This window comes from Mandrillus leucophaeus, unplaced genomic scaffold, assembly GCF_000951045.1.
Source record: "Mandrillus leucophaeus isolate KB7577 unplaced genomic scaffold, Mleu.le_1.0 Scaffold91, whole genome shotgun sequence".
In the NCBI taxonomy this organism is placed as follows: Eukaryota; Metazoa; Chordata; class Mammalia; order Primates; family Cercopithecidae; genus Mandrillus; species Mandrillus leucophaeus.
Window position 1 is genome coordinate 3841098 of NW_012109919.1, and position 13746 is coordinate 3854843.

Sequence of the window (13746 nt, forward strand, 5' to 3'; positions counted from 1 at the left end):
AAAAAAAGAAAAATACAAAAATTAGCTGGGCGTGGTGGCAGGCGCCTATAATTCCAGCTACATAGGAGGCTGAAACAGGAGAATTGCTTGAACCCGGGAGGCGGAGGTTGCAGTGAGCCAAGATCGCCACTGCACTCCAGCCTGGGCAACAAAGAGTGAAACTCCATCTCAAAACAAAAAACAAAAAACAAAAAACAAAACAAAACAAAAAAGAACGTGGTCTGATCTCCTCCACCTTTGCTTTGTGCTTCCCTCCAGTGGGATTGCCATCTGTCTCTTATCTCATCCTTGCTCTGCTCCTACTTCACCCATCTTCTGAGATCCAAGTCAAAATCATCTGCACTGTGAAGTCTTTCCCAGGCAGTTATTCATGGCAGGACAGACCACTCTTTCAAACTTCCAAAGCTCTTTGTACTAATTACCAGGGTGTATTATATTAAATCATATCAGCTTTCTTGCCTCTCCCTCACTGATCTAAAAACTCCTGGAGGCCAGGGACTGTGACTTATCAATCTTTGTATCCACAAGTGCCTGGTACCATGCTGGCCACATCTTGCCTGCTTAATAAGTGGAGGTTAAATAAATGCACAAATGAGAAAGTTTCCATTTGTGTAGAAGAATTATTGTTTTTCACCCACTCAATTCCTGCATTCTCCATGCTGTACGTTCGGACTCATGGCTCCACCCACATTTCCACCTCCTCCAAATTTCCCATGACTCACTTCCCAAACCAGGAAGGTCTAAATCTGGAATAGGCCTGGGGCATAACCAGGTAGACACAGCTGATCTTGTCTTTGAATATTCCCCTAGGACAGGCTGACCATCTCCAGATGGTCACACACTTAAATGGCCAGATGAGTAACACACACTTGAATGGCTTATTTTTACAAGCTGAAGATTTGAATGCTGTCTCTCACTCTGTTGCTTTGAGTCAACAAAATAATAATTAACTAGGTACAATGATTTCTGCTTCACTGTGGCCTCAGGATTAGATGCTTAGCCTCTTGGAGAGCTAACTTTTGTTTGCATCCAGCCACCAAATTTGAATCTGAGTCACCAGTTTACTTTGTTTGGAATTTTCCCTTCAGTTTCGCTGAACGTATACTTTCAGGTGGCTTCCAGTACTCTACTGACCAAAACAAAGAAAGTTGGGGTTTTCTCAACTTTGTGAACCAAGCTTCAAAATTCTGGTTTGCATCAATAGGCTCTGTTAGAACCAGCCTGAGCCAGCTACCAAGGGAACAAGGCGTTGACTCCTTAGCATCCTGGCATCCATGTAGGTCCCAGTCATCAAGGATCCTCTCCCAGCAAGGCCGGTATGAGCAGTAGCATACCTGTGAGGAGCAGGCAAAAATCCTTCTCACAGAGGAGAAAAAGACCCCAAACAGGCAGCAAAACAGGTAATAATTCAGGCAGCCTTCTGAACATTTGTGAAAACCTATGCATGTGGCATTACACCTGAGACAGAAAAGGCATTTGAATATTTTAAAGCAGTGAAAATTTTGAAGACAAAGTTATGGAATGAAGAGTTGAGGCAATTTGGGGTGGGAGAGGGAATACAACTAAATTCACATTCCTTGCCTTTCAATCCTCCTAATCCCCACCAAAAGAACGTAATTTTGAAATAAATGTCTTTGCATATAGCTTTCCCATGGACTTGATTGAAATGTAAAACTTTGTGATATGGATTTTTTTTTTTTTTTGAGACAGAGACTCTGTCACCCAGGTTGGAGTGCAGTGTCATGATGTCGGCTCACTGCCTCCTAGGTTCAACCGATTCTCATGCCTCAGCCTCCAGAATAGCTGTGACTACAGATGCACGCCACTACACCTGACTAATTTTTGTATTTTTAATAGATATGGGGTTTTGTCATCTTTGCCAGGCTGGTCTCGAATTCCTGACTTCAGGTGTTCTACCCGGCTCAGCCTCTGAAAGTGCTGAGATTACAGGTGTGAGCCACTGTGCCTGGCCTGTGATACGGATTTTATGAGCAGAAACTCTGTGGTCAGACGGTTTTGATTCAAACGTTGTCTCTGCCACTGACTAGCTGTGTATGACTGTGGGCATGTGAGTTTTCTGTGCTTCAGTGTCCACATCCGTAAGATGGGGATAATACAACTAACTGTGTCATAAGTAGTTGCACAGTTATGCAACTACTGTGCATATGACAAATAAATGAAGTAGGAGCCTGCCTGGATCACACAGCTGAAAGGTTCTTCAGATAAGAGGTAATACTTGATGCTATAGGTTTTAATATGAGAAGTGATAGGATACAGATATAATTGGCTTGATATGGCTCACTTGTTTCCAGTTGCTTTTCCTGGCTGTACATGGCTAATATCAGAATAGCCATGGGCTTTGTTTGTTATTTGAATGAATATATATATACACACACACATACACACACACCCCCCCCCAAGACACACACTATTTATACATACTTGTAGGGTATTTTAATATATGTGTGTGTGTGTGTGTGTGTGTGTGTGTGTGTGTGTGTGTGTGTGTGATATAGATAATATAGAGTTCAGTCTGGGACCAGAGCTGGCAGGAGCCAGAAGGCCTAGCCCTGTTTCATCCAGACTTGGCCTGTTCCTAGCTGGCTGGGCTTGGTCAGGGCTCTTAACCTCACTGAGCCTCAGCTACCCCAGCAGCAAAAAGTTGACTATAGAAGTGTTGTGAGGCTATAAAAGAGATAAAGCAAGTAAGTGCCTTAGCATTTTACACAGTTGCAGGGTATTTTATATATGTGTGTGTATATGCACGTGTGTGTGTGGTGGCTTAGCATTTTACACACTTGTATGGTATCATATGTGTGTGTGTATATAAGATAGATGATAGATAGATAGATAGATAGATAGATAGATAGATAGATAGATAGACAGACAGCTGATAGGATATTCTCTTAAATTCACTAAACATGAACCTTCTTAGCATAAGAAACCACCCACATAAGAAAGGTGAAAAAGGCAAAACTAAAAATGACAAAATTTTAGGGTGAACACTATCCATACCAATTTTGTAGGATAATTAGTGGTTTTCTGTCCTTGCTACTACACAAATCTGTTGTTACCCAAAAGGCTTAATCTGCTTTCCTGGCTGGAAAAAAAAAAGAAGTTTAAAAGTCTTTAATTCCTCATAAATCTGCAAAAACAGCATGAAAGTAGATTAAAAGAAAAAGTAGAAAGATACCTTCTTTGCCATTTGTCCCTCCATTAGCACCTGCAGACAGGTAGTTATAAATGGACAGCACTGTGCCCCACCCTGAGAACATTCCTTGGGTCTCTTAAGGAAAATGGGATGTCTTAAGACAGGGAAAATTCTCGTGTGTGTGTTTCCATCAGTGTCTCTCCCCATCATAAAAGGGGGCATGTTGGAGTGTTTGAAATGTGCTTGTTTCCATGGGGCAGATTGCACCGTTAGCCATTCACCAACCTGTCTTCATCTCCCAGGAATAATATGTTGCCCTGTATTATAGGTGCTTTCCTTTATTTTTCTCTCTCCCCCTCTTCCAAATGCAAGTGGTCTTTTAATGGGGTTTCACAAAGGGATAATTTAATGGGGACATACTTGTTTAAGGGGTACAAAGCACAGCAAGTACCCCTCGTTCATCTCTAAGATGCAAAAAGGTCACACTGACTCAGTACCCTGGAAGCAGCAGGTTGTGCCATGGATGGGGATCACTTGCCCTCCTTCCTCCTACCTCTCAGAGCAGTCAAGGAACTGGAGACTGCTAGGAAGCCTCAGTCTGGCTCCCTGCAGGCTGGGACAGCTCTCCTGGGATGAGCTCTGCTCTGTCTAGGAGAGAATCTGCATTTAGCCATCCAAATGATCTGATTTGTCTCCCGAGTCCTGTCTGGGACCACAGCTGGTGGCCAGAAGGGCCAGCCCTGTTCCATCCAGGCCTGGCCTATTCCTAGCTGCCTAGGCTTGGTTGGACAGGGCTCTTAAATTCGCTAAGCCTCAGTTTCCCCAGCAGCAAAAAGTTGACTATAGGAGTATTTCTGTCTTGTCAGTGTTGTGAGGCTTGTCGGTGTTGTGAGGCTGTAAGAGAGATAAGGCAGGTAAGTGGCTTAGCTTTGAGCAGGGATCCTGACTTATGTCAGTTCTCCTTCTTTCTATTATTCTTCCTATCTTTTCCAAAAGAACTTTTGTAGCTGTTAACAATCGACTTTGTTGGCAAACATTAGGACTAGGCAAAATTTGCTCCAGAGGAAAGTCTAGAGATAGGAAGGTCAAAAATGGAAGGGCAAGGATTCTGTCAGGACCGGGGGAGTGGAAATGGGCAGCCAGGATAGATGGAGCAGTGCAGTGAGGTGGGAGCCGGAGCTGCTGAGCGCAAGCCCAGCCTTGGCTGGGCTTCCAGGTAATGAGGTTCCAGGTGATGGGGTTCTCAGGTCAGCCAGACCACCACAGCCTTGCTATTGACCCAATGCGAGCTTGAAGCTTGGTCCTTGAGTCCTTAACACACTAGGAAGCATTTTCTCCCTCTGGTGCCTGCTAGTGCTGGCCACATTTCAAAGAGGCAGCTGCCAGCCTGCCTCACCTCTCAGACATCAACGTGCAAATTGAAGACTCTGGGGCTCCCTACAGAGAAAACCGAGTCCAGATCATTTGGGTAGGACCTGCTTTTTCCCTGCCCACAGGTGAGCCTTAAAGCAATCTACCTCCAACACGGCCTCAAGGCCTCCCCATCAAGCCAGAGCTTTGCTTTCCTGAATTCTTGGAGTTATTACCGCCCTCTCCAACTCCACCTCCAACCTGTTCCACTCCGCAGGAAGCCATGGATGGACCAGACAGCAGGGAATCCTCCCACACCCCATCTTCCGGCACACAGGAAAGGAACAGAACTTTGTTTTGCAGAAAAGTGGATGTAGGTGTAGGTGTCTGGGAGTGGGTGCCGGGGTTGCTGCATGCCCTCCAGCTCTCAGGACCCAAGAGCAATGCTTCAGTTGCCGGATGCCTCCAAGAGCAATGGGCTTTTTGGGTGCAAAAACAACCTTATGTCTAGCAAACCCTATAGGAAGCTGAACAATCCCCTAGGAAAAGGGATCAACTGGTGTCATATTGGAGTGTGATGGATGCCAACCCCTCCCCAACCATCTTCCACCCATCTTCCCGGCACCGTCGCCCCGGCGCCCTGGGGCACACACACCCTATAGGTGAATCCCAAAAGACCTTTATAAGGGCCAGGCCCCATGCTGTTTCCTCTTCTCCAGGACTGTTTGCTCCTTCTCCCCACGTCCTGTCCTTGGATTGCAATCTCAACTCCCCTGGACAGTACTTTCGGGTTTTTGTTTGTTTGTTTGTTTTGTTTTGTTTTGTTTTTTTGAGACGGAGTCTCGCTCAGTCACCCAGGCTGGAGTGCAGTGGCGCGATCTCGGCTCACTGCAAGCTCCGCCTCCCAGGTTCACGCCATTCTCCTGCCTCAGCCTCCCGAGTAGCTGGGACTACAGGCGCCCGCCACCACGCCCGGCTAATTTTTTGTATTTTTAGTAGAGACGGGGTTTCACCGTGTTAGCCAGGCTGGTCTCGATCTCCTGACCTCGTGATCCGCCCGCCTCGGCCTCCCAAAGTGCTGGGATTACAGGCGTGAGCCACCGCGCCCGGCCTGGACAGTACTTTTGAGACACACTTATTTCTACCACGAACCTTGCGAGTCGCTGGGGGTCCAGCGTAGTCGTGGAAGTCTCTGCCTTCTCCACCAGACCTGCATGGGCAAGACTGAGCATCCCCAAGTCCATGGAGTACCCTCTGGGTCCCGTGCGCTCTTCTCAGCGGCACTCTGGACACCCTCCCAGCACTGGTGAGGTGCATTCTAACCTCTAATTATTTTATTTCCTTTGTAGATTAGTTTTGTTGTTGGTGGTGATGGGTTTTGTTTGTTTTTGAGATGGAGTTTCACTCTTGTCACCCAGGCTGGAGTGCAATGTCATGTTCCCGGCTCACTGCAACCTCCGTCTCTCGGGTTCAAGCGATTCTCCTGCCTCAGCCTCCGGAGTAGCTGGGATTACAGGCGCCCACCACACGCCTGGCTTGTTTTTGTTTTTGTTTTTGTTTTTAGTAGAGATGAAGTTTCACCATGTTGGCCAGGCTGGTCTCGAACTCCAGACCTCAGGTGATGTGCCCACCTCAGCCTCCCAAAGTGCTGGGATTACAGGGGTGAGCCGCCGCGCCCGGCCTCCTTTGCAGCCTTTTTAAGCTGGACTTCGGGACCCGATTCGGGACGGCGGGGTGGGAAGACCGTCTTCCCTCTGCCACCCAGCCACTTCTTTCACCCTGTTGTGCCCCTGGAGACCGCATCCAAGGTGGTGCTGAAATTCAGAAGCCCGTGACTGCCCTGGGGAGTGTCAGAGTCTACGGTTTGCTCTCTGTGCCTATGGAGCTCTGTGGAGCCGAGAAGGGCCTACTAGGGGCGAGGAGTAGCAAAGAAAAGGATTGGGCCCTCTTGTCCAAAGGAGAACACTGCTGAGGGATAGAGGATAGGAGACAACGGGTGGGAGAGGTGAACAAAGGTTTGGCAGGCCAAGAAAAGCGGCCGGAGGCTGTGTCTGAAAAACCGAGGTGGCGGATCCTGCAGCTCCCAAGTTCTTCCCCGACTCGCAGAGTGGGAAACCAGCGCTGAGGAGATGGATTCCAGCGGGACTGGGCACCTGGGGCAGGGCGGGGAGCACAGGACTGAGCGTCACACTCAGCAAGGAGCCCCAACCTCGGGCTCCTAGCTCCAGGCCAGGAAGCTTTCCTAGTTCCTTAATGCGAGTATGTTTCCGGAGAGATCCTGCCAAGGCTGGGCAAAGGGGGTGGCAAAGGTGGCGCTGTCCAACCACCCCCGCGGCGGGCAGCTTCCCAGTGTTCAAATCAACGGAGAGAGGGAGGGCAGAGTCCTTGGTCGCGCGCAGTTTACTCCCGACCACGTATTGATTTTCTATGTCTCTGCAATTTCCGGTCCTACCCCATTCCTTATTCAGGTTCAGCTTCGGGTTCTGGCCCTCTAAGGGACCCCAGTACTCCTAGGCAAGCCTAGGGACACCGAATGCCCGGAACGAATTCGCCTGAAACCAGGCTCCTCGAGCCCCACCCGAGGACCCACCGAGCCCTGTGTCCCCATCCCCGTGGGGCAGCTCTATCTAGCAGGCGCAACTGCTGGCCGCGCACGCAACTTTTTTTTTTTTTTTTTGAAACGCATTGCTGTCCCTTTGCAAGGTGTTATAACAGCAATTCAATTACAGTAAATGGCGCGCATCGTCCTCGCAGCTGGAAAGTCGGTAACTAACTGTGACCGAGCAGTGTAAAAGACTCCGGCTAGACAAACGTTACTTTTATTTCCCCCCTTCCTTCTGAATTTTCTCCCTTCTGTCTTCGCTCCGTATTAATTGTGGCTCTACCACAGGTTAATTAACTCCAAAGAGCTTAGTCTATCTGGACAGAACACACTGGGAAATTGGCAAGAGATCCTAAAAAAAATGGAATGTGGCGTCAAAAAGATTGCCCGAAGTTCCTCGAGTTCCCTTCCGTGGCTAAAGTCCTTGTCTTCAAGGAACACAGCTTCAGTCCTCTGTGGCAAAGACTCCTGGGGGTGTGGTCATTCAGGCTTAGATCTGGGCTTAGATCATGAAGCCTCCTGTGGGGAGATGGTGCACACTAAATCCCACTTGGCGTGGTCTGCAGGCATCCAAGAAGAGGTCAAGTCTGCTCCTGATGTGTTTCCACTTCTAGTTCATTGACGATAACTCGCCACTTGTGTTATAGCACGTGCATTTCACGCTAAACTTTAAACAGCATTCCATGAAATTAATATCAACCAAAGGGAAAAAAAAGCAAGATGGGGATTGGGGAGGTGGCGGCTGGCTTTCCAGAGTGGCGGTAAATCGTGACTGTACTCCATATGTTAAAATCCGGAGGGAGGGCTGGAGGAAGGGGAGAATCCCTCACCAGTCAGCCTCTGCAATCATTTAAATAAAGGTAAAATTAACATTCGCTCTTTTGAAGTTAGAGTGAAGATGGCTTAAAAGAGGATTTTATTTAGTGGGTGTCATATCAAAACGAGAAGAAAGGCGATGCCTCGCCTGCAGTTTTTAGTTTCATAATATTTTTTAAAACATTATTTTAGAAAAGGCCAAAATGGCAACTCAGGTATCCCACTGCGTTCTCACGGCCCCCTAGGGCGGTGGACCTCTCCCTACAGGCACAGAATGCTCAGTTTTCTCGCGCTGGGAGTAGAACACCCAGAAGATGCCTCGCAGGTTCCTTTCTCCCGACTCTACATTTGACTAGGACCCGGAGAATGTTTGTGTCTGACTCCTGGAGGGGGCAGGACCCAGGGGACCGCACTTGGGACCTGGCAGCTGCCCAGCCTCTAACCCCTCCTTGACGGTCCACCTGCCCCTGGCGCGTTTCTTGCTACCAGTGGCGCCCCCCACAACCAGCGTGTCGGGTCAGGAGGGGCAGAGCAGATGAGAAAAAGGTTGCATTCGGGGTGTCCTGACTCGGGGCGAGCCAGACAGGAGCGAGCTGGGGCCGAACCCTTGATATAGCTCCTGATGGGGCCGAGCCCTTGATATAGCTCCTGACGGCCCCGGAGCAGAGTGTTTGGCGACTGCCCTGCCCCAGGCGCACCGGAGGAGCTCTGGTCCATGCGCAGCCAGACTAGTTAAGGTTGTTTTCGGCTTTGTTTGCTTTTAAATCTACAGGCGCCGTTTCATCTCAAGCTCTGCTCAGCCTCTGACCTCCTGTTGGCAATTCTCCTCTGGACCCTGACTTTTTTGGAGGGGGACGGGTTAAAGTGAGAATGGGGTGGAGAGAGAAATGTTACTCGCGTGTCCTTGGCTCCCAGGGCTGGCGATGGCAGGAAAAGAGAACTCATCACTATAACCGGAGGTCGCCGGCCGCCTGTGATCTGGCGTTGCCGCCCTCGTCCTCCTGAAGTTCCTACGTAAGAATTTGCAGAAAACACATCCCACACAGGTCCCTAACCGGGTCCAAGTTGCCTGGGTCTCGCCGCCTTTCCTGGCTGGAGAAAAACCCTGTTTTGTGAGCAAAGTGGATGGCCCTCAAGACTGTTTCTTGTAGTGTTTTTACGGAGGCTCCTGCCAGCTCTGCATTCTCACGAAGAGTTATCCCAAGACCTCCCACATCCACCAGAGGAGACCTGAATCCTTCTCCGGCCTAGGTCAGGGGACATTCCGGGCACTCAGCACGCCCGCGGTGGCGTGCATCCCAGCGAACCCTAGCCAGGCTGCGAGGCCTCCCTGCTGGGGCCAGTTCTCAGCTCAGACTTGGAGGCGGCACTGTCCCTATTCGGTCGAGAGTCCCCTCCTACCTCTCCCTGCTCCCTTGCGGTCATCCTGTCGCCCGTTTTTCTCTTCTAGACCTTCTCCTGGACACCAGGACGGGCCCCATCGTATTTACTGCACAAAACCCCGCTTTTAAAGCCCGGTTAGGGGCCTCTGTCCTTTGTAGGAGACTTAGAAAAAGTGAAATTGAGCGCCCTGTGGGTGGCCCTTCTAAGAAGAGAAGACTCTCCTTCGTTTGCGTCTCTGCTCAAGTGCTTTAAAGTTACACTAAGGACCTGCTCTCTATTCCTTTACTGTGGACGGAGGGGGCGGGGGTGGTGGGACGCGGCGGAGGGGGGAAGGAGAAGCCGATCTGAGGATAGTAGCTGCCCTGTAGACATTGGCTGCTCTCTTCCAAAGCTCCAGGGTGGGAATTTCTCCACCAGAATTGCAATGTGGATGTCTGGAAGGTTTTTGAATGTAGGACTTTAGAGGCACTCATACTCCATTTCACCTCCCCAGCCCTCCTCCTGGAGTCACCAAACTCCCTGTCAGGGCCAAGTTGTCCTCCCTGGCTTTGCATACCAGAGCTGTTCATCTGGGACCTGTCCAGCCTGCCAAGCAGTTTCTGAGGTTCTGCCTCTGCCTCCAAGTCCTGGTGTTTTTGGTGGCTGCCCCAGCCTGCAGAAGTGAGAGGAGTAAAAGCTTTGAGCTTATAAATCCACTTAAAGCAACTATTACACTTTTCTCTTTCTGACCATGTGTGAAACAACACATATTATTAATGCTTTGAGTCTATAATTCAGGAAACAGGAGATATTTTTTATACAGGTCTCTTCTTTCTCCACTGTGGGGTCCCTCCTCAACAGAGATCCCCTAATATATGCAGTCAAGGAGAGGTTTCAGGAATCCAACATCTGTTCCTGTTGGTTTAAAAGTTAATGAAACTCGACTATAATTCCAATTATTTCCAAAAGTATCTTGTTCATTTGTCTGAAACAGCCAGGTAAAAATTACAACCTGCAAACTGATGCTAAATTGGTCCTTTTTCTGCTCACCCTAAAGTTGGCCAAACTAATAGCAAATAATTTTAGATGATTCACATTTTGGCGTAATTGCCATCACCTCTTGTTCCCAAGGTGTTCTCCAGTTGGTCCGCTGACTGTCTAGCCAGGTCTTCTGCATCTACTCAGCCTGGTTCTCTTCCAGAGTTCCTTAATTTGATTTGGTCTTATAGAATCCCCGTCTCCAGGTCCCCTTATTTCCCACCCCGCCCCCCGCCACCAACACCACCAGATCAATCGCAGAGACAATTGATTTTTTTGTGTCCTGTTCAAACCAAAAAGTGCTGACATCTTGGGAAGTGGGCAACAACTCTCATGGACTATCAGACAAACAGGCCAATGTCCAGATTTAGGGATTAAAGTTGTGTGTGCACACATATATGTTGAAGTACATATGCATGTAATCATGTTCATACACCTGACTGTGTATACAAATGATAGTGTTGAGAAATTGAGACAAATTTTCAACGTAATGCCAGAATGTAAACAGAGTGAGAAATCATATTAATCTGGACAAATGAAGAGGTGAATCACACCTAAATGTCTAGGAGTAGATCATTAATTATGAAATCTGAGACTCTTTTGAGCATCCTATGCTTGCTAGAAATGAATCATCTTTTTTTCTCTCTTTTATTGAAAATAAGACCCTAAATTCCTTTTGACTGAAAGGAAGTTACCAGACAAGATGCAATTTTCTCTTTCTTTTCTGACAACTCTGTCATCCAAAGGATCACAGCCATGTCAGGGTGTCTGTCTTGGAAAGAAAAAAAAAAGAGAGAGAGCGAGAGAGAGCGCTAGTGAGAGAAGCCCTGAAGCCCGTGGCCATCTTTGCATCAAAATTTTCCAGACCTCTATTTTTGATTGTGATCCCACTGATCTGAGTTTGAAATGCGAACGCAGTGAAGCCCCTAAGCCTTCAATCGTGTGAAATTTTCAAAAGATCTCTAGAAGCAATCTCAGGCTGCCTGACCCCTGACAGGCACCGATCTCTTTATTCCTCTCTCTGCCAGCACTTCATTTGTCGGAATATCTTTCAGATTTGCACCTCCAGATGACAAACCTGAGTGTTTATTATGTGTACATGAATCGGAAATCTTCAGGCCCGCACAAAAGCACCATTTTAAACATAATATTTAATTTCCCAGCCTAAGTGTCTGCTTCTTTATTTGCTTTTCATTAGCTTAAATATTTTTTCCAGGTCTCCCCATGTGTCACTTTGATATTTAGATGATTCTCTCTTCTAATCATCATTTCCCCCTTGAAAAATCCCCGGTTGCCCGCGACTGCTGGGCTCACACGGCAACGTCACCGTGCGGCGGATGGCGAGGACTCATAGCTCGAGGCACAGCAGTTCAGGGAGTGCGGGGTGGGGGGCGCGTCTCTAGACAAGGTAAGGGCCAGTGGGGTGCCAAAGAAAGACTTGCTTTTTAAGCCAGAGGCCAGGACTGGGGCCCAAGGCAGTGAAGACCCTCCCATCTCACTCCATCCTTCTGCTTCAGGCCTTTTTAATTCCCCATATTACTTTTGAAAAAACAAAACAAACCCTCAGGTGTCTTGAGAAAGTGCTGGGGGCAGCTTCAACTGATTCGCGTGTGCTCCGCTACTGGTCCTCTGAGCGTGGGCGTCAGGTTTAGCCATTCCACCCGAACCAGTTAGACTCATTCCTGTCTCGGGACTTGTTTTTCCGCCTGCCTTTCTGTGGGTACCTAAATCCTGGGAGCTTGAGGGCACTAGAGGGCAAGGGGATGGAGGGCGCTTCTTGAAAGAGGGCTGCTGTGTTAAAATGTCCCATGCCAAATAATTTCAGGGACAAGCCTTTGGGGTCGAGATGCCGCCCACCCCTCCCCCAACCTCAGCCCCAGATCGGGGCTTTAGATCCCAGCCTGGCACCCAGGTGAGTTGAGACAGGGACGAGCTCCAGCTCTGCAGAACCCAGAGGTGACTCGCCACTCTCAAGCACAGTCCCAGGTCGAGAGGTGGTGGGCTGAAGCCTGAACCCCCCTCCCTGTGCGTTTGGATGGGCCATGTTGCTATGATTAACTTATTAAACCCCCTGATAATTATTTTAATTTGACTCGAAAAAATACTTTGGGCGGCGTTGTGATGTGTTTGTATTTATCCATCCCCCCTATAAAACCTGTGTTAAAACAAATGTTACTTTTCTCTCTCTGTACATAGACCCTCCCTTTTTGAAATAGACCGCAGGGACTGCCATTAGATCGAATGGCAAGTCTTTATGGAAAGTGTTTTGCATAATTACATACCAAAGCCAGAACAGTCACCTCCACATTTTATGGGTCACAAACCATCAACAATTGCCACATTATTGTCCACGAAACCTTAGTCTCTTCATTGATGGAGCGGACTCCACTGCCTAATCTAGAACGGGAGAGGATGGAAATTTCTTCTAATAAGAACCTGAGAAGATTATGTCCCCACTGACAACGTGTTTACATGTAGTTATAAAGTTCAGAGGACCGACCAAGAGAGGAAAGGAAATCGGACTAGGCCTGATTAAGAACGGCGCATCGGTCTAATATAGATAGCGCATCAAAAGGAGCGGCTGAATGCCTCTCCCCTTTTCAGATCCGACCCCTTTTCTACCTTTGTGATGCAGTAATTAAGATATTCTTATTTAGACAGACAGCTTCTCTGGTAACTGAATAATATTAGCTCCTTTGATGTCAAACTTTTGACAGTTATCACACCAGCACTGGGCAATTTAGCACAAATGCCCTCCTTAAAAAAAAGAAAGAAAGAAAGAAAGAAAACCCCCATCGGCTTTGAAGAAATCTAATAAGTGTGATCCTTATCACCAAATGATCTAAATCGCCGCCGACAGACCGCCTAGCTATAATTTACATTCGGTTGTACATAATGAAGCCGAATTTGGGTTTTAACTCATTGAGGCAGCATTGGTGGAAAGTGGGGTCGGAGCCCCACACTTACAGCTCCCCCATTCCAGACACCCAGAACTGCTGACGAGTGCAATAGAAAAACCCCACATTCTACCCGGTCAGGGCGGGGATGGGGCAGAGGTGGGGGCAGGTGCGGGTAGAGTCCACTGCCCTTGCCCCAGCTCCGGAGAGTCCGGCAGGACCAGCCACCTACTCCCGGGATGAGCCGTCGCTGTTGCTTTCCGAGCTTGGTCGCCAAATTTGGGATTTGCCAGATGGCAGGATTATCTTCGCGTCTGTTGTATTATGTGTGCGTTGCGGGGGGAGCGGGGGTGGAGAGCGAAGACAGGGAAGTCCAGAGACCGCGCTGATCCCTTTAAAATACACGCATGTTCCCTCTTTGCCCACTCACGGGCTGCCGCCGCCGGGACCCTTACCGGAGTTCCTGGCACCTCGGAGCGGCCACGACAGGCAGCAGGCGGAGCCTCTGCCACCCCTGCCCTTCGGTTCCG